Source organism: Lissotriton vulgaris, chromosome 3_1, assembly GCF_964263255.1.
Source record: "Lissotriton vulgaris chromosome 3_1, aLisVul1.2, whole genome shotgun sequence".
Taxonomy (NCBI): Eukaryota; Metazoa; Chordata; class Amphibia; order Caudata; family Salamandridae; genus Lissotriton; species Lissotriton vulgaris.
The window spans coordinates 215075007-215089134 of NC_141689.1; positions in this window are offsets into that span (position 1 = coordinate 215075007).

A 14128-nucleotide genomic window follows, 5' to 3' on the forward strand; every position below is an offset into this window, starting at 1 on the left:
CTGCTGTACTAAAGGCACAGAGATACCCTATAGGCACAGAGAGATTTCTAAACACGGTGGGTGGTCCTCCAGCAGGGAAGCAGATGCCAGGGCCTCTGCTGACATGGCAGGATACATGCCTGCTATGTCAGCAGAGGCCCTGGATGGATGGTACAGAGCAGAACAGAGTCATGTCTACTAAGATATGCAGCTGTTCTGCTCTCTTCCTGCACGGCTGTTCTTCTGCATGCCATGCACCTACACAGACATTCTAGCGAGGTAGAGCAAGGGTGTCTGCGTTCTGGGAAGCATCGACTTAGTGCAGAAGGGCTCCCTTCCAGTACAAAAATGATTTTTTCAGGCATTTCCCACACGTGTAGCTTTGTACAAAATAACTATATCAATGTTAACACTAGCAAGTATCAACTTGTCCAGCACATTCGTGGTAAAGTTGCAATTAAGCTGACGAACTAAGGACATTTACCCAGAGTGTGTTTGTCAAGAACTGGAGGGTCATCGGGACTCAGTATTACTTGAGCAACAGTTGTCCCAGGAATACTGAACCCCAGTCCACACTCTAACCTGCTCTCCACAGCATCAGTGCTGCCACAGGCCCCCATCTCAAAATTCAGCATCAATGCAGCAGCCCATAACTCGGCAGCAACCACCAGAAAAGTGCAGACAACATAGCGACCCCACGGGATGCACATATCACCCAACACCTATGAGACCGCCACTGGTTCCCCGTCAAGAAGAGAGTCACCTTCAAACTGCTCACCCATGCCTACAAGTCCCTCAATGAGATCAGACCCAAATACCTCAACGAGAGAGTCTCCTTCCATGTTCCCAAAAGAAACCTCCACTCTGCCGACTTGGCCCTGGCAGAGACCCCCGCATCCGCAGTGTTGGAAATGGCCCTTTTTGCAGGGTTATCTCAAACTTTTTGCTTCTTCCTCCTTTATTTTTCCTGACCTGTGGTTGTTGGCAATAGGACTCTGGGCACTTTACCACTGGTGTTTAGTGCTGAAGTGCATATGTTCTCTGTATACATTGTTATTGTGATTGATTATCCATGATTGGCATATTTGTTTTAGCAGTAGGTCCCAAGTAAAGTGCACTGAGTGTGCCAGGGCTGGTGATTCAAATGCTACTTGTGGGCCTGCAGCACTGATTGTGCCACCCACAGGAGTAGCCCTCAAATGATGGCTCAGGCCTGCCACCACAGTGCCTGTGTGCAGTTGCTAACTGCCATGCTGACCTGACCAGTGTCCACACTGGCCAGGCCTAACTCTTCCCTTTCTGTACTCATTGGACACCCCTATGGAAGGCCCAAGGTACCCCCTTGGGCATGGTGCAGTGTATGTGAAAGGTAGAGCATGTACTTGTAGGGTGACATGCTCTGGTAGTGAATTACAGCCATTTTCGTTTTTCACTAATTAAAGGCTATCTTGCCCATAGGCGATAATGGGGAATGCTGTGTATAATGTTTACCTTCATATCTTCCCATAGGAGCAAGATAGAAAATTGAAGTCTGGTATCCCTGAACTCAGAATTTAATAACAGATCTTTTAGGATGGAGGGTTTTTAAAACTTGTGTCTGAAAGCAGCACTTTTAGAAAGTGGCTGCTTTCTTGTCTGACCTTTCTGCGTGCCTTTGGCTGTTTGTGAATTGACTGTCCGGTTTGTGAGTGACAGGGCTGGGGGATTCCAGGAGACAGAATGAGTCTGTCCAGTGGTGAATAGAGAGATCTGCATCTAGTTAGGAGGGAGGAGTTGCACCTGGGACTTGAATAGAACTGTGCCTGCCCCCACAGTGCTGGCTCCATCCCTGTGGTGCGTCTGATGTCTCTGTCCTGAACTGTGAAAGGAGAAAAGGAATCATGTTAACAAAGTGATCCAGGGCTGTGGTTTCCCTCCACAATGCTGACTCCACCTCCTGTGGGTCATCTGATGTTTCTGCTCTGCACTGTGAAAGTAAAGAAGAAGTCATGTAAACAGAGTGCTACCGAACTGGTTTGGACCAGGCTCAGAGCCCTCCTGCACAAAGGGAACACAGACTTTTTGGGGTATAAGTACAAGACCCCAGACCACTGAACTTTAGATCATCCTGGAATTTACGAGGAACCTCTGCCAAGGAGAAAGCTGGAAGACTGAAGAGGAAGAACTGTCCTGCTCTGTGCTTGTGCACTGACGTGCTGTTGCTTTGTTGCCAAGGAGAGGGGAATAACTTTGCTGTGTGCTGTGTCCCCTTGCTTGAAGAGATCTCCAAGGGCCTGAGGAGTGCTGGCCTCCTGTTAAGAAGTCCCAGGAACAAAAGGACTTCACCCCCGGCTTCCCCCCTGAACTCTGCTGAGTGAGTTCTGCCCTTCCTAGAGTGCTTGATCCAATTGTGTGGCCTCTAGAAGTTGTTACCTGCTGTTTGGGAAGCTGGACAAGGAGAAAAGAAGAAGATCTGCAATTTTCACGCATCACTCGCTTGCAGAGCGCAACATTTACAGTGCGAGAGAATTCCCGTTGCTGCGAAGATCCTCGCTGCGCCTGTTGCCGCTGCAAGAACCTACGTATCGTTCGCTTGCGGAGCACGTCACCCTGTGTGGTAAAACTCCTGCTGCTGCGAGTATCGTCACAGAGGATGTCGTCGCTGGGTGAGGTCGCCGCACCGCTTGCTTGCGGACCACATCACCTCGCTGCAAACATCGTCACAGAACCATCGCATCAAGGGGCCGAGAGAGAAAGTCAATGCTGCCCGCGCATCGTCGCCGCACCGGAGAGCGTCGACATCCCAAAGATTGTCGCATCGTGTCTGTGCGAGACGCTTCCTACCGAACCTGCACATTGGATTCCATACAAGGTATCACATCCCTCCCCATACACACCGGATTCGTCACAACACACCTGCTGCGTGCAGCAGCACTGTCGCATCATCTCTCCAGGGTCTCAGGAGTGATGCACCACATGTTTTTCAACGCTGCAGCTTACACTTGGAACATTTGTCGCATCTACAGGTACTTTGGGCTAAACGTGACATAACTGTGGATTATTTTAATGCAAAACCTTGAACTCTTTTAAAATTATTTTCTTGAACTGTGTATGGTGGATTTTTGTCATTTTGGTCTTGTGTAGTTTAGATAAAGATACTTTATTTTTCTAAACTGGTGTGGAGTCTATTTGTGTTTTTCCAACTGTGTTACTGTGAGTGTTGGTACAAATACTTTACACATTGCCTTTGATAAGTCTGTTTGCTTGTACCAAGCTACCAAGGGGGTGAGCAGGGGTAATCTAAAGAGTGCATTCCCATTGCCCTTACTAGAATCAAGTGTCCCTATTTGGACATTGGTACCTACCTCTGCCAACTAGAGACCCCCAGATATAACACGCAGAAACAGAACAGGCAGAAGAGCCTTCTCCTACGTTGCAGCCAAGGCCTGGAACAAGCTCCCAGTTAACATCAGACGCTCCCCCACCCTGCACACGTTCTGGAAGACCCTCAAGACCTGTCTCTTCGACTGATCCGGAGCTGCGTTCCTGCCCATCCCCCAGCGCCTTGAGACCCTCACGGGTGATTAGTAGGCTTTACAAACCCCTGATTGATATACCTCTTCCCACAGCTCCCAAGCTTGAGAAACTAACAATGGACTTACAGAGCAGCACTCTTTGTTTTAAATTTGTGCTATAAAATGTATGCTCACGGAAGCTATGTGTGCTACCTGCGCCCCAAATCTTGCAATATTCTATGTGGAGAACTGTGAGTGGTGAACGGGCCGCCCCTGTTTCATATAGTTAAAGACTTCCGGTGACGTTTGGTAAAGTGAATACAACCCTTTTGTACATGAAGTTAAACAAAAGAGGCAACAAGTCATTACTATACTATTGATTAATTGCAGAGTATACTGGCATTACCCTGTGTGGATAATAGTATTTTGCTGTGTAAAGCCCAATCAAGCTTACCATTAGCAGCTCTTCAGTTGAAGATGCATACTTCCAAAGCCAATGTAATTATAACATATTTTTATAGAGCTGTTCACACACTAAGCTTTCATATAATAAACACTCTGATGTATAAGCAGAGTAAATAACATGTGCTACTGTTAGCTAATTTATGACACTAACATAACATAACATAACATAACATAACATAACAAGTGTATTTATAAAGCACACATTCACCCAAGGGCATCTTGGTGCTGAAAAACAGATGTTTACCTACATCACCTACATCAGAAGGATACAAGGTTGAGTCAGCCTGGTCAGTATTCATACTTGTGACCTTGGAATCACTTCAGATGATAGCCAAGATTCAGGGGTATAGGAACTCCTAACCATATTTTGAACTGGGAACTGGTTTTATACAGTGCAGACCGTCTCTCGGAAGCCACGCTGCACATCGCACAACTAGACCGAACTGTGTGGGGTCTCTTTGTTTTGTTAATTAATTAATTGCTGACAGTTTTTTGAGCTCTCCTTCAATGGGTCGGTTTGTGAAGCCTGGTGAACCATGGAGTAAGGAAGGCAGGAGTTGCTTATTTATGTTAGTTTTAATATTGGCTCCTCTGACATGAGAAAAAAAGATCTCAGAAGAAGCTCAAAACCTCAATTAGCACAATTAAACATAAAAAAAGAGAGAGGTCTCGGAGCCTCCACAGAGCTTGCTCCTGCAGCATCATTTCAGACAAGCAAGTTAAGCCACTGTGTTTGAGCTTCACTGTTTTGGAAACATTCCAAACAGAAATGCACACCTGTAATCCTTATTCAATCCTATGCAACCTACTATATGCAATCCTGGACTCAAACCCCTACTTCTCCACTGGACCAAATTGTGTGATCCATGGCTGATTGCTTACTTTATTATGTATCTTTTTTCTTAACCATTCCATTTGAGAACACTATGAAGTAATTCAGTACAGGATCAATGCTTTACAAAAACCTCACTTTTACATGGTTAATAAAAAATAATCTTGCTTGACATTTAATAACAATATAGCCTATATTAACAGAGTACATGACATACTGACTCATTTTAGGTTACTCATGCAACCTTATCAGGCCATAGGGTCTTGAATTTGTCTTTTAAAAAAATATTGTTTAAATAAATATCACTCAATTCAGTGATACAATTCTATGTACTTAATAGAGACACTGTGAAATGTTGAAAAAAAAGCATTTTGTTTTAAGTTATCAGATTTTTCATGACAACTGCTGCTTGTAACTTTTGATGGGTTGTTATGTGGCCCTTGAAGCCAAACCAGACCCCTGGCTCAGTAATCCCCAAGGCTCTCTGTACCCCCACCCCCGAAAACTTAGAGCCCCCTACGCCTGTGCAAAGATTGCTTAAATCACTGAGTGATGTTCCTGGCTTAAAGTACTGGCTTTCAAAATCAAAATAACATACTAGTTTTGATTATGCCATTGGAATAGGTTTTTTGGTATACTTACCTTGACCTATTTAATGACACATTAACTAGTAGAAAAAGAAATTTATGAGATTAGGAATCTAATCAAAAGTTCAGGGCCTAACGAAGTTTAATATTATTTATGAGGGAACTTACATTTTCCATAATATCAAGGCTTAACTGTACCAGCTTTAGTATAACATAGATGTTTGGGACTGGATGCAGCCTCACAAGGGGAGTGAAAGCCCCAAAATGCTCCAACTCCCTGTGCCAGCAATAAGGATGCATTACACTGCAGCCATACTGTAAGAATGCAGGAAACAGATTAAAAATTAAGAAGCTTTATTCAGCAGCACAGCATCATACATAGAGCTTCAGAGTCCAGATGCAACTGACTCAAAGATGCAGAATGCATCATCAGGAAAGTTCTGAGAACTAGAACATAGAGGACACAGGTCTCATGCCATTAAAGGGGAAGGAATGAAGGGGAAGAAATGCAATGCAGGATGTAACACATACTCATGCAGAGGAGGACAATATAGCTATGCAATTTAAAAATATCCAATGTCTCAATGTTGTGCTCTTGCCTGTTCCAAAACTTCCACATTATTGCTTTCAATCTCAACACCCTCATCCTGAAATGAAAACCATAAACAACTGCAACCGTGTTAATTACTGTTACTAGATGGAAGTGAGAACAACATAGTTGAATTAGGTACGGTCAAGGTGTTAGGCAGAGATAAATGCATATTTATGGTCATATTGAAGACCTTAGATCCCACCAACTCCCGAATGAACTGTAAACTGTTGACATTTCTGACACTACGTGGAAAACTACTTAAATGCACTTTGATCTCTTCAGGTACAGCATTAACGGTGTGACGTCCTGATTGATTTTAGCTGCACTCTGGCCTTTTAATGATCAAAGAATCAGATGAATAGGATATCTTGGCATTTTCAATATGTTTAGGTGGTTTTAGAGGAAATTTGTAGTGTACACTATTTTTACACTGCCAGAAGCAAATACCATATATTGATTTATATGTATGTATGCACAATGGCACTTTAAATACTCACTAGTGGCTCAAGCGTCGATATTTCAATGTCCAGCACTTAATTCCTGTAGGAGCAAGAAATATGTATTTATCTTTATGTATTTTACATTTTCGGTCTGCTTAGGTCGACCGCAGTTTTAGGCTCTATTGCCAAATATTTCATATGAATATATAGTCTATGAATATTAGTGAAAATTCAGCTGAGATTTTTATAAGTTTATAAAATCCTATGTAATATTATGATGTTTTTTATTAACTTAAAACAATAAAAGATTGAGGTTCCCATAAAAGGTTGAGACATCATTTTTTTAAAAACGTGTTCATATATGTAACAAAAATCTATGTTCAGCACTCAATTAGATTTTTGAAAAACAGAACAGTGTATAGGTAATATTGGTAGCAGAGTGGACTTCTATTATAGAGAAAGCGTATTTACCCCCACATGCATCAACCTATTTAGGAAGTGCAAACGGTGCGAATCGGTAAATTCGGCCGTTTGCACTTCCTAAATAAGTTTTTGGGATGCATCACGCATTTTTGTGAAAATCGCTATTTTTAGCGATTTCCAAAAATGCGATTGCTTTTAAGGAATCGCAAATTTGCGATTCCTTAAAAGCAATGCATGATTATTTTTGTAATTGCGAATTAGCAATTAGGAGGTGCAAATTACCACGAGGTTGAACCTCGTGGTAATTTTCGAAAAGTTTTGAAAATGCTCAAAAATGCATTTTTTAAACATTCATGTTTCAGGCACACATGTCCTTAGGACATGTGTGTGTGAAACATGCACTTCAAATTATATTTCTGGGGTGCAGTGGGGGGTCCTCTGGACCCCCCCCCTGCACCCTTGGAATGCATTAACAAATTGCGATTTTCAAAAAGAAAATCGCAATTTGTTAAAGCCTTCCCATTGATCCCTATGGGCCTTTTGGCCCATAGGAATCAATGGGAATTGCGAATTCGCACTTTGGAATTAGCATAATATTTGTGATTCGGAAAAAAATGCGATTTTTACCGATTCGCAAATATTTTGCGAAAATATACATGCATCCCATTTTACGAATTCCAAATTGCGATTCCCTATTTTTCGCAATTTGGAATTCGCAAAAGGCCGGGATGATGCATGTGGCCGTTATTCTTTAAAGGGAAAAAAGGATATTTTGCCAGACAGAGTATTAGACATGTCCCACTTGTCCAAAGGAGGTTTTTATACAGATCAAAGGTTTCCTTTGAGATGGGCTTGTCTTTACTCACAGTAGACTATGGCTGCCATGGCAGGTATTTAGCATGGATGCCAAACATTATTTTTTTTTGTGCCATGTTTTTTGGCCTCATTTAAAGAGAGATATACAAGGGAAGATTATCCAAACTTACCCCATTTTTAGGGGTCAGTGTATATATACTGAGAAGCTGGATAGCGGCCTCTTAGTAGTCAGAGTGAATTTGACAGCAGATCCTGTTAGTACAGAATGAGGGGGGCATGCAAAAAGATGCATTTTGTTACAATTGGTAAGGCCTAAAAAGGTTTAAACTCCTTTATATTTCCAGGCAAGATAAGCCAAGCCTCCTGAAACACGATTATATGATGTGCCTTATTAAAGGAGGACCTATCAACGTATCTCAGTACGTTTCCTATTTCCACTATGTTAAAAGACGGACACATTATTATAACTCTTTTTCTACAAGAAGTTATTCAAATATTCTTTGTTATTCCTAACACTTTGGAAAAACTGTGTCAGTGCGTAAAAAGAACATTTATAGTGTGACTGCCGATGCTTATTCTTTAACGTAGCTCATTGCCAAAATGATAAGAATTTGAATACTGTTATCTAATGGCAAGGTAGAAACACATTGGGGCATATTATCAAGGGGGGCGATAGGCAATATTCGCCGCTTTAGCAGCCGTTTTTTGCCGCGAGGCGGCGATAATACTATCGCCCTATTAGCAAGCTTTGCATGTCAGCGATATTTATCGCTAATGACATGCAAATTGGGCGTACCCAACCTGTTAGCAACTGAAAGCAGTCACTAATATTGCTATCGCCTATTAGCAACACAGGCGTAGCAATGGAAATATTCGCGCTAAGCGCGAATATCTCCAAAAACGAACACCTGCTCAGACCAGTTCTTAGCCATTATATCCAATGGGAGGTGGATATAATATAGGTATTTGTTGATAATATGCCCCATTATTCTCCCAACTGACACTCCCTTTCAGATACAGAACAGGTTAATGATACTCCCATTTCCAAATCTTACAGTATGTCTTGTACAGAAAGGATAGTATACTATCCATGAGATCAGTGAAAGAAGTCCATAATGAGTGCCAACTCAGCAACCTCAGAAGGGGTATTGAAAAAAAAATAATAAATGATTCATGCATCCTTTAAGCTTTATAGATGAGGGATGATCCATTTTACTTTTATGCCTATTAAAATATCAGTAAATGAGAATCATACTTTGAGGAAAAGGTAGATAACACTGCAGGAGTACAAATTACAGTAGAAGTGCACAGCCTTTATATAGCCGAGATACCCGCCACCCCCTCTCAACACAATCCCCAAAAGGAGTGAAACCGGAAACAGTTCTTGAAGTTTTTTGGAAGTGGGATGGAGTGACCATCCCGGCCGTATTTATTAAAACAAAATTAAAACATTAAACGTTTCATGTTATGTACAATTTCATTACCATATTGCGATGTTTGGCTAACCTTAACAGATTCTCTAATACAGAGGTTCTCCTAGCCGAACTAGCAACCTACAAAACATTTCTTGACATATTGAAATTGTACAACCTAACGTTTAAGGGCCAACGGCAAGGTCATAACCGGTGTCAAGATCCCTAACCGGACTTACCCCTCCCACTTGGGATGGGCGACAGCACGGAGGCGTACCTCAAGTGCAACTACTACCAATTTCCCTTGACTTGACGGGGGCACCTAAAACTCGACGCCAGTTAAAGGTCGTTCGAATACTCGTGTGAGGTATCTAGAAGGTATCGTGGCCCTTATCCCAACCCCACACAACTTACCGCATCTGCCGTCGCAGATGTCACTGGCCCCGGGAAATTCCCCAGGAGGGGGCTGTAACCCCTCCTACAAAGGAAGGGGCCTTGACCGCCTTTCCTTTACTTCCGGCGACCCATCCTTAGAAGGGACCGCCTCCCCATTGAGGGGCCAATGGCCACCTCTCCCGAGCGCTCCCATCCGTGTTGGGTGACGCCCACTCATAGGGATCTACTAATTAGTGCTCACCGATCATGACCTTACCGCCTACCAAAATAAATACGACAGTGCACAGTAACCTAAGAATACATTGGCCACCAAGACCGAAAGAGCATACATCAAAATTCGACACTAAACTGAATATCTTTAATGGCAAACATACTCAAAACGAACATCCTTTATTAACTCGAAATCAACATGGCACTACAACCTGGAAACGAAAACAAAACAACATTAATCAACTCTATTATACACAACTGGCTGTCTTCAGGGGCTGGTGGGTGGGTCAAAATTGGCTCTTCGTTCTGTCCCGAGCTCACGTGCAGCGAGGAGGTGCAGCTTCAGAGCACAAGAACAAGAGGATGTCTTCTGGTCTTGCGTCCCTTTTTATCCGTCTTCAGGGCGGGCGTATACCCGCCCCTGCCTGCCCCTGAGGGCGTGGCTGGCTGCGTCGGTGTCTAGGCCAGCCCACTCTAGGGCGGGAACGAGCGCGCCCCAGCTACGCCGCTTCGGGCATACCAGCTGAGACGCGCCTCCCGCCCAAAATGGCTTCCCGGGGGGATCGAGGCACTCGGCCATAAGTTCGGGGGGACCGATTCGGTCGCCCCTTTCCATATAGCCGAGATACCCGCCACCCCCTCTCAACACAATCCCCAAAAGGAGTGAAACCGGAAACAGTTCTTGAAGTTTTTTGGAAGTGGGATGGAGTGACCATCCCGGCCGTATTTATTAAAACAAAATTAAAACATTAAACGTTTCATGTTATGTACAATTTCATTACCATATTGCGATGTTTGGCTAACCTTAACAGATTCTCTAATACAGAGGTTCTCCTAGCCGAACTAGCAACCTACAAAACATTTCTTGACATATTGAAATTGTACAACCTAACGTTTAAGGGCCAACGGCAAGGTCATAACCGGTGTCAAGATCCCTAACCGGACTTACCCCTCCCACTTGGGATGGGCGACAGCACGGAGGCGTACCTCAAGTGCAACTACTACCAATTTCCCTTGACTTGACGGGGGCACCTAAAACTCGACGCCAGTTAAAGGTCGTTCGAATACTCGTGTGAGGTATCTAGAAGGTATCGTGGCCCTTATCCCAACCCCACACAACTTACCGCATCTGCCGTCGCAGATGTCACTGGCCCCGGGAAATTCCCCAGGAGGGGGCTGTAACCCCTCCTACAAAGGAAGGGGCCTTGACCGCCTTTCCTTTACTTCCGGCGACCCATCCTTAGAAGGGACCGCCTCCCCATTGAGGGGCCAATGGCCACCTCTCCCGAGCGCTCCCATCCGTGTTGGGTGACGCCCACTCATAGGGATCTACTAATTAGTGCTCACCGATCATGACCTTACCGCCACAGGCCCGGATAGTTGACCGGCTATCCGGGCCCCCCACCAAAACTCCTAGCTAAAGGTCATGTTCCAACGTTTTTAACCATGCTAAGAAGTCTCCTATGAGTAACTCATTTCCCACCCGAGACAAATGCACACCATCCCCCATATACATACTGTCATCATTAATACAACCGTGCGAGATAGCATGCAATGTCCTGGAACGGAACAACCTACTCATTTTGTTATTAAGTTTCCTAACAGAATGGTTCAAAGCAGGGATCGAAATAGCCCCCCGCCACACTTTTCGTGGGATCATATGAGACCACGCAATTATGCACCCCGGAACTTTCCTCGCCAACCAACTTACGGTGGAAAGCATTGCCTCCAGGAGAAGTCGTCTACCGGTGGTGACCAAATCATTGCCCCCTAAATGTACTATGACTATAGACGGCGGTGACCTCATCCGCCCTAACAAACCCTCAAAGTAAGCTTGAAACTGGTCAATACAGAGACCGCCCCTTCCGTAGAAGGACATCCTGTACCCGTATTCCCCAGCTACGTGAATCATGTCACCTGCTTTGAATACGTCTGCGGCACGCCTCACGTATGAGTGGCCCACGACCCACACCTCCTTTCTCACAGCCGGTGATGTCTGACCGCTGGCCCGGTGTTGGGTCGACTGCATAGTCCGCCCCGCCTCGAAGGCTTGCGTAACTGAAAACCAAACAAAAGACAAGAAGCGTGAGTACATTGTTACAGCTTCACAACATGTGCAACCGCACATACCTCTTATAACAATTGGAGGACCAACGCCCCACTCGTTTTACTTGTTCCACATTAAGACCCCTGGCTGCAGCTTCAGTGGCAGCCCCTATCTGAAAGGAATGGGTCCCAAACTCACCCGGGTCCAAGCCTGCTGCGGTAATTGACATCGCGAGCACCCGCTGAAACTGAAACTTCGTCAGTGGGGTGGCGTCCGCGTGTCTCAACATTGTCCCCCCCCATGATGCCACCCTTTGTGCTAGGTAATCCTCTAAACACCTCACCGGACACATGGAGGACCCTGGAATCCTGCGAATGACTATGCAGTCTCCCACCCCACTTTGATCGGTTTTTGACTTGACAAAGGATACCGTCATAGTCTCACCCCTGATCTGAACGTGTTCCCGGCACAAACCCCCCGCCACATCCCGCTTGCTCCTTGCCACCAGCTCACTTATCCTCATAGCCCCGTGAAATGCAAGCGTAAAAGCGGCTCGGAACAAACAGGCCTCGAACTGAGACGAGCATATGTCGGGGAGTGTGGCCAGCAACTGGGACAACCTATCCAAACCTATCGGGCGCCTCTCGTCTACTCTGCGACCCTCAAGGCGTTGCCACCCACGCAGCGCTTTCTGTACAGCAAAAGACGCTGTCGGGTCCTGGATATTATGAGCCCTGGCAACAAAGGAGATGGCAGCACGATGCCTCTGGGCTGTAGCCACCGACTTCCCAGCCTTACGCAAGGACATCAGAAAATGTACTACCCAATCCTCATGCCCCCAAAGTCCCCCTCTCTCAGTCCCCAAAAAGGCCAAATAAGCCCGAAACGCCCCTTCGTATGCCTTCCTCGTCCTTGGTGCTAGACTCTCTCCCACGAGGTAACGAAGTTCGGGGCACCGAGAGACCAGAGAGCTTCGGGAAAGGGTGCTGGCTCGGGGTCCGCTGAGGGAAGGAAACCCGAGAAAGCCTGCATTTGAAAACGAGACAGTGCATCAGCAGCCTGATTCATCACCCCCGGGACATGTTTTGCTCTGAATACCACGTTCAGTTGCATACACAGTAGGACAATTTCTTTAAGCAGCCTCAAAATCATTTTACAACGTGCTGCCTGACTATTAATGCATTCTACAACGGTCATATTGTCAGACCAAAATATGACAGAATGATTTTTGAATCCACCGGGCCAGGATCTGAGGGCCACCAAAATAGGAAACAGCTCAAGGAAAGCAATATTACTCGTCAGCCCCTCATCGTGCCACCATGTTGGCCACTTTTGTGCCGACCATTTTGTGCCGAAGATGGCGCCGAAACCCATGCTTCCCGCTGAATCCGTCCATAGACCAAGCTCTTCAGAGGACAAAGCCGGTTTGTTCCAGACGACTCGACCATTGAAATCCGCCAAAAATGCTAACCAAATACGCATGTCTTGGCGGACCTCGGCCGATAACCTCGTGCGATGGTGACCCTCCTTTAGGCCGACCATCGCCTGTGCAATCGAACGGGAGAAGGGGCGGGCCATCGGGATCACCCTTAAGGCAAAATTCAACTTCCCCACCAATTGCTGCAATTGATGCAGCGTAACTTTAGATGCAGTGATACACATTTGCAGGGCTGTCTTGAATTTCGATACTTTGGAAGCTGGTAAACGAAAACAACCCTCACTAGAGTCCAACTCGATCCCGAGGAACTCGAGGCAAGTCGTGGGACCCACAGTTTTACCTGGTGCCAACGGCACGCCAAATTGATTCATTAAAGCACAAAATTCAGTCAAGGCCCGGGCACATTCATCATCCCCAGCGGCCCCAAGGAACAGAAAGTCGTCGAGGTAATGCATCACATTCCGAAAACCTGTTTTCTTCGTGTAAACCCATTGCAGAAAACTACTGAACTTCTCGAAATAAGCACAAGATATCGAGCACCCCATTGGCATACACCTGTCCATGTAATACAAACCTTGAAACATGAATCCCAACAAACGTTGGTCGTCCGGGTATACCGGGAGCAAACGGAACGCTGACTCGATATCTGATTTCGCCATCAGCGTCCCGGGCCCCAGGCGATTCAAAATGGCTACGGCCTCATCGAATGATGCGTACCGCACCGAACACATTTCTGGATTAATTGCATCGTTTACAGAAAGGCCATGAGGGGCTGATAAATTGTGAATCAATCGAAACTCACCCGGGTCCTTCTTGGGGACCACCCCTAAAGGGGAACAAACAAAGTTCGGTACTGGGGGGACAGGAAACGGGCCGGCAACCCGACCTCGGGTAACCTCTTTCCGGATCTTATCCTGTACTACAGTAGTATGCTGCAAGACGGAAAGTTGATTTTTGCACGTCCCGACACCCTGAAAGTTACCCACCGGGATGCGGA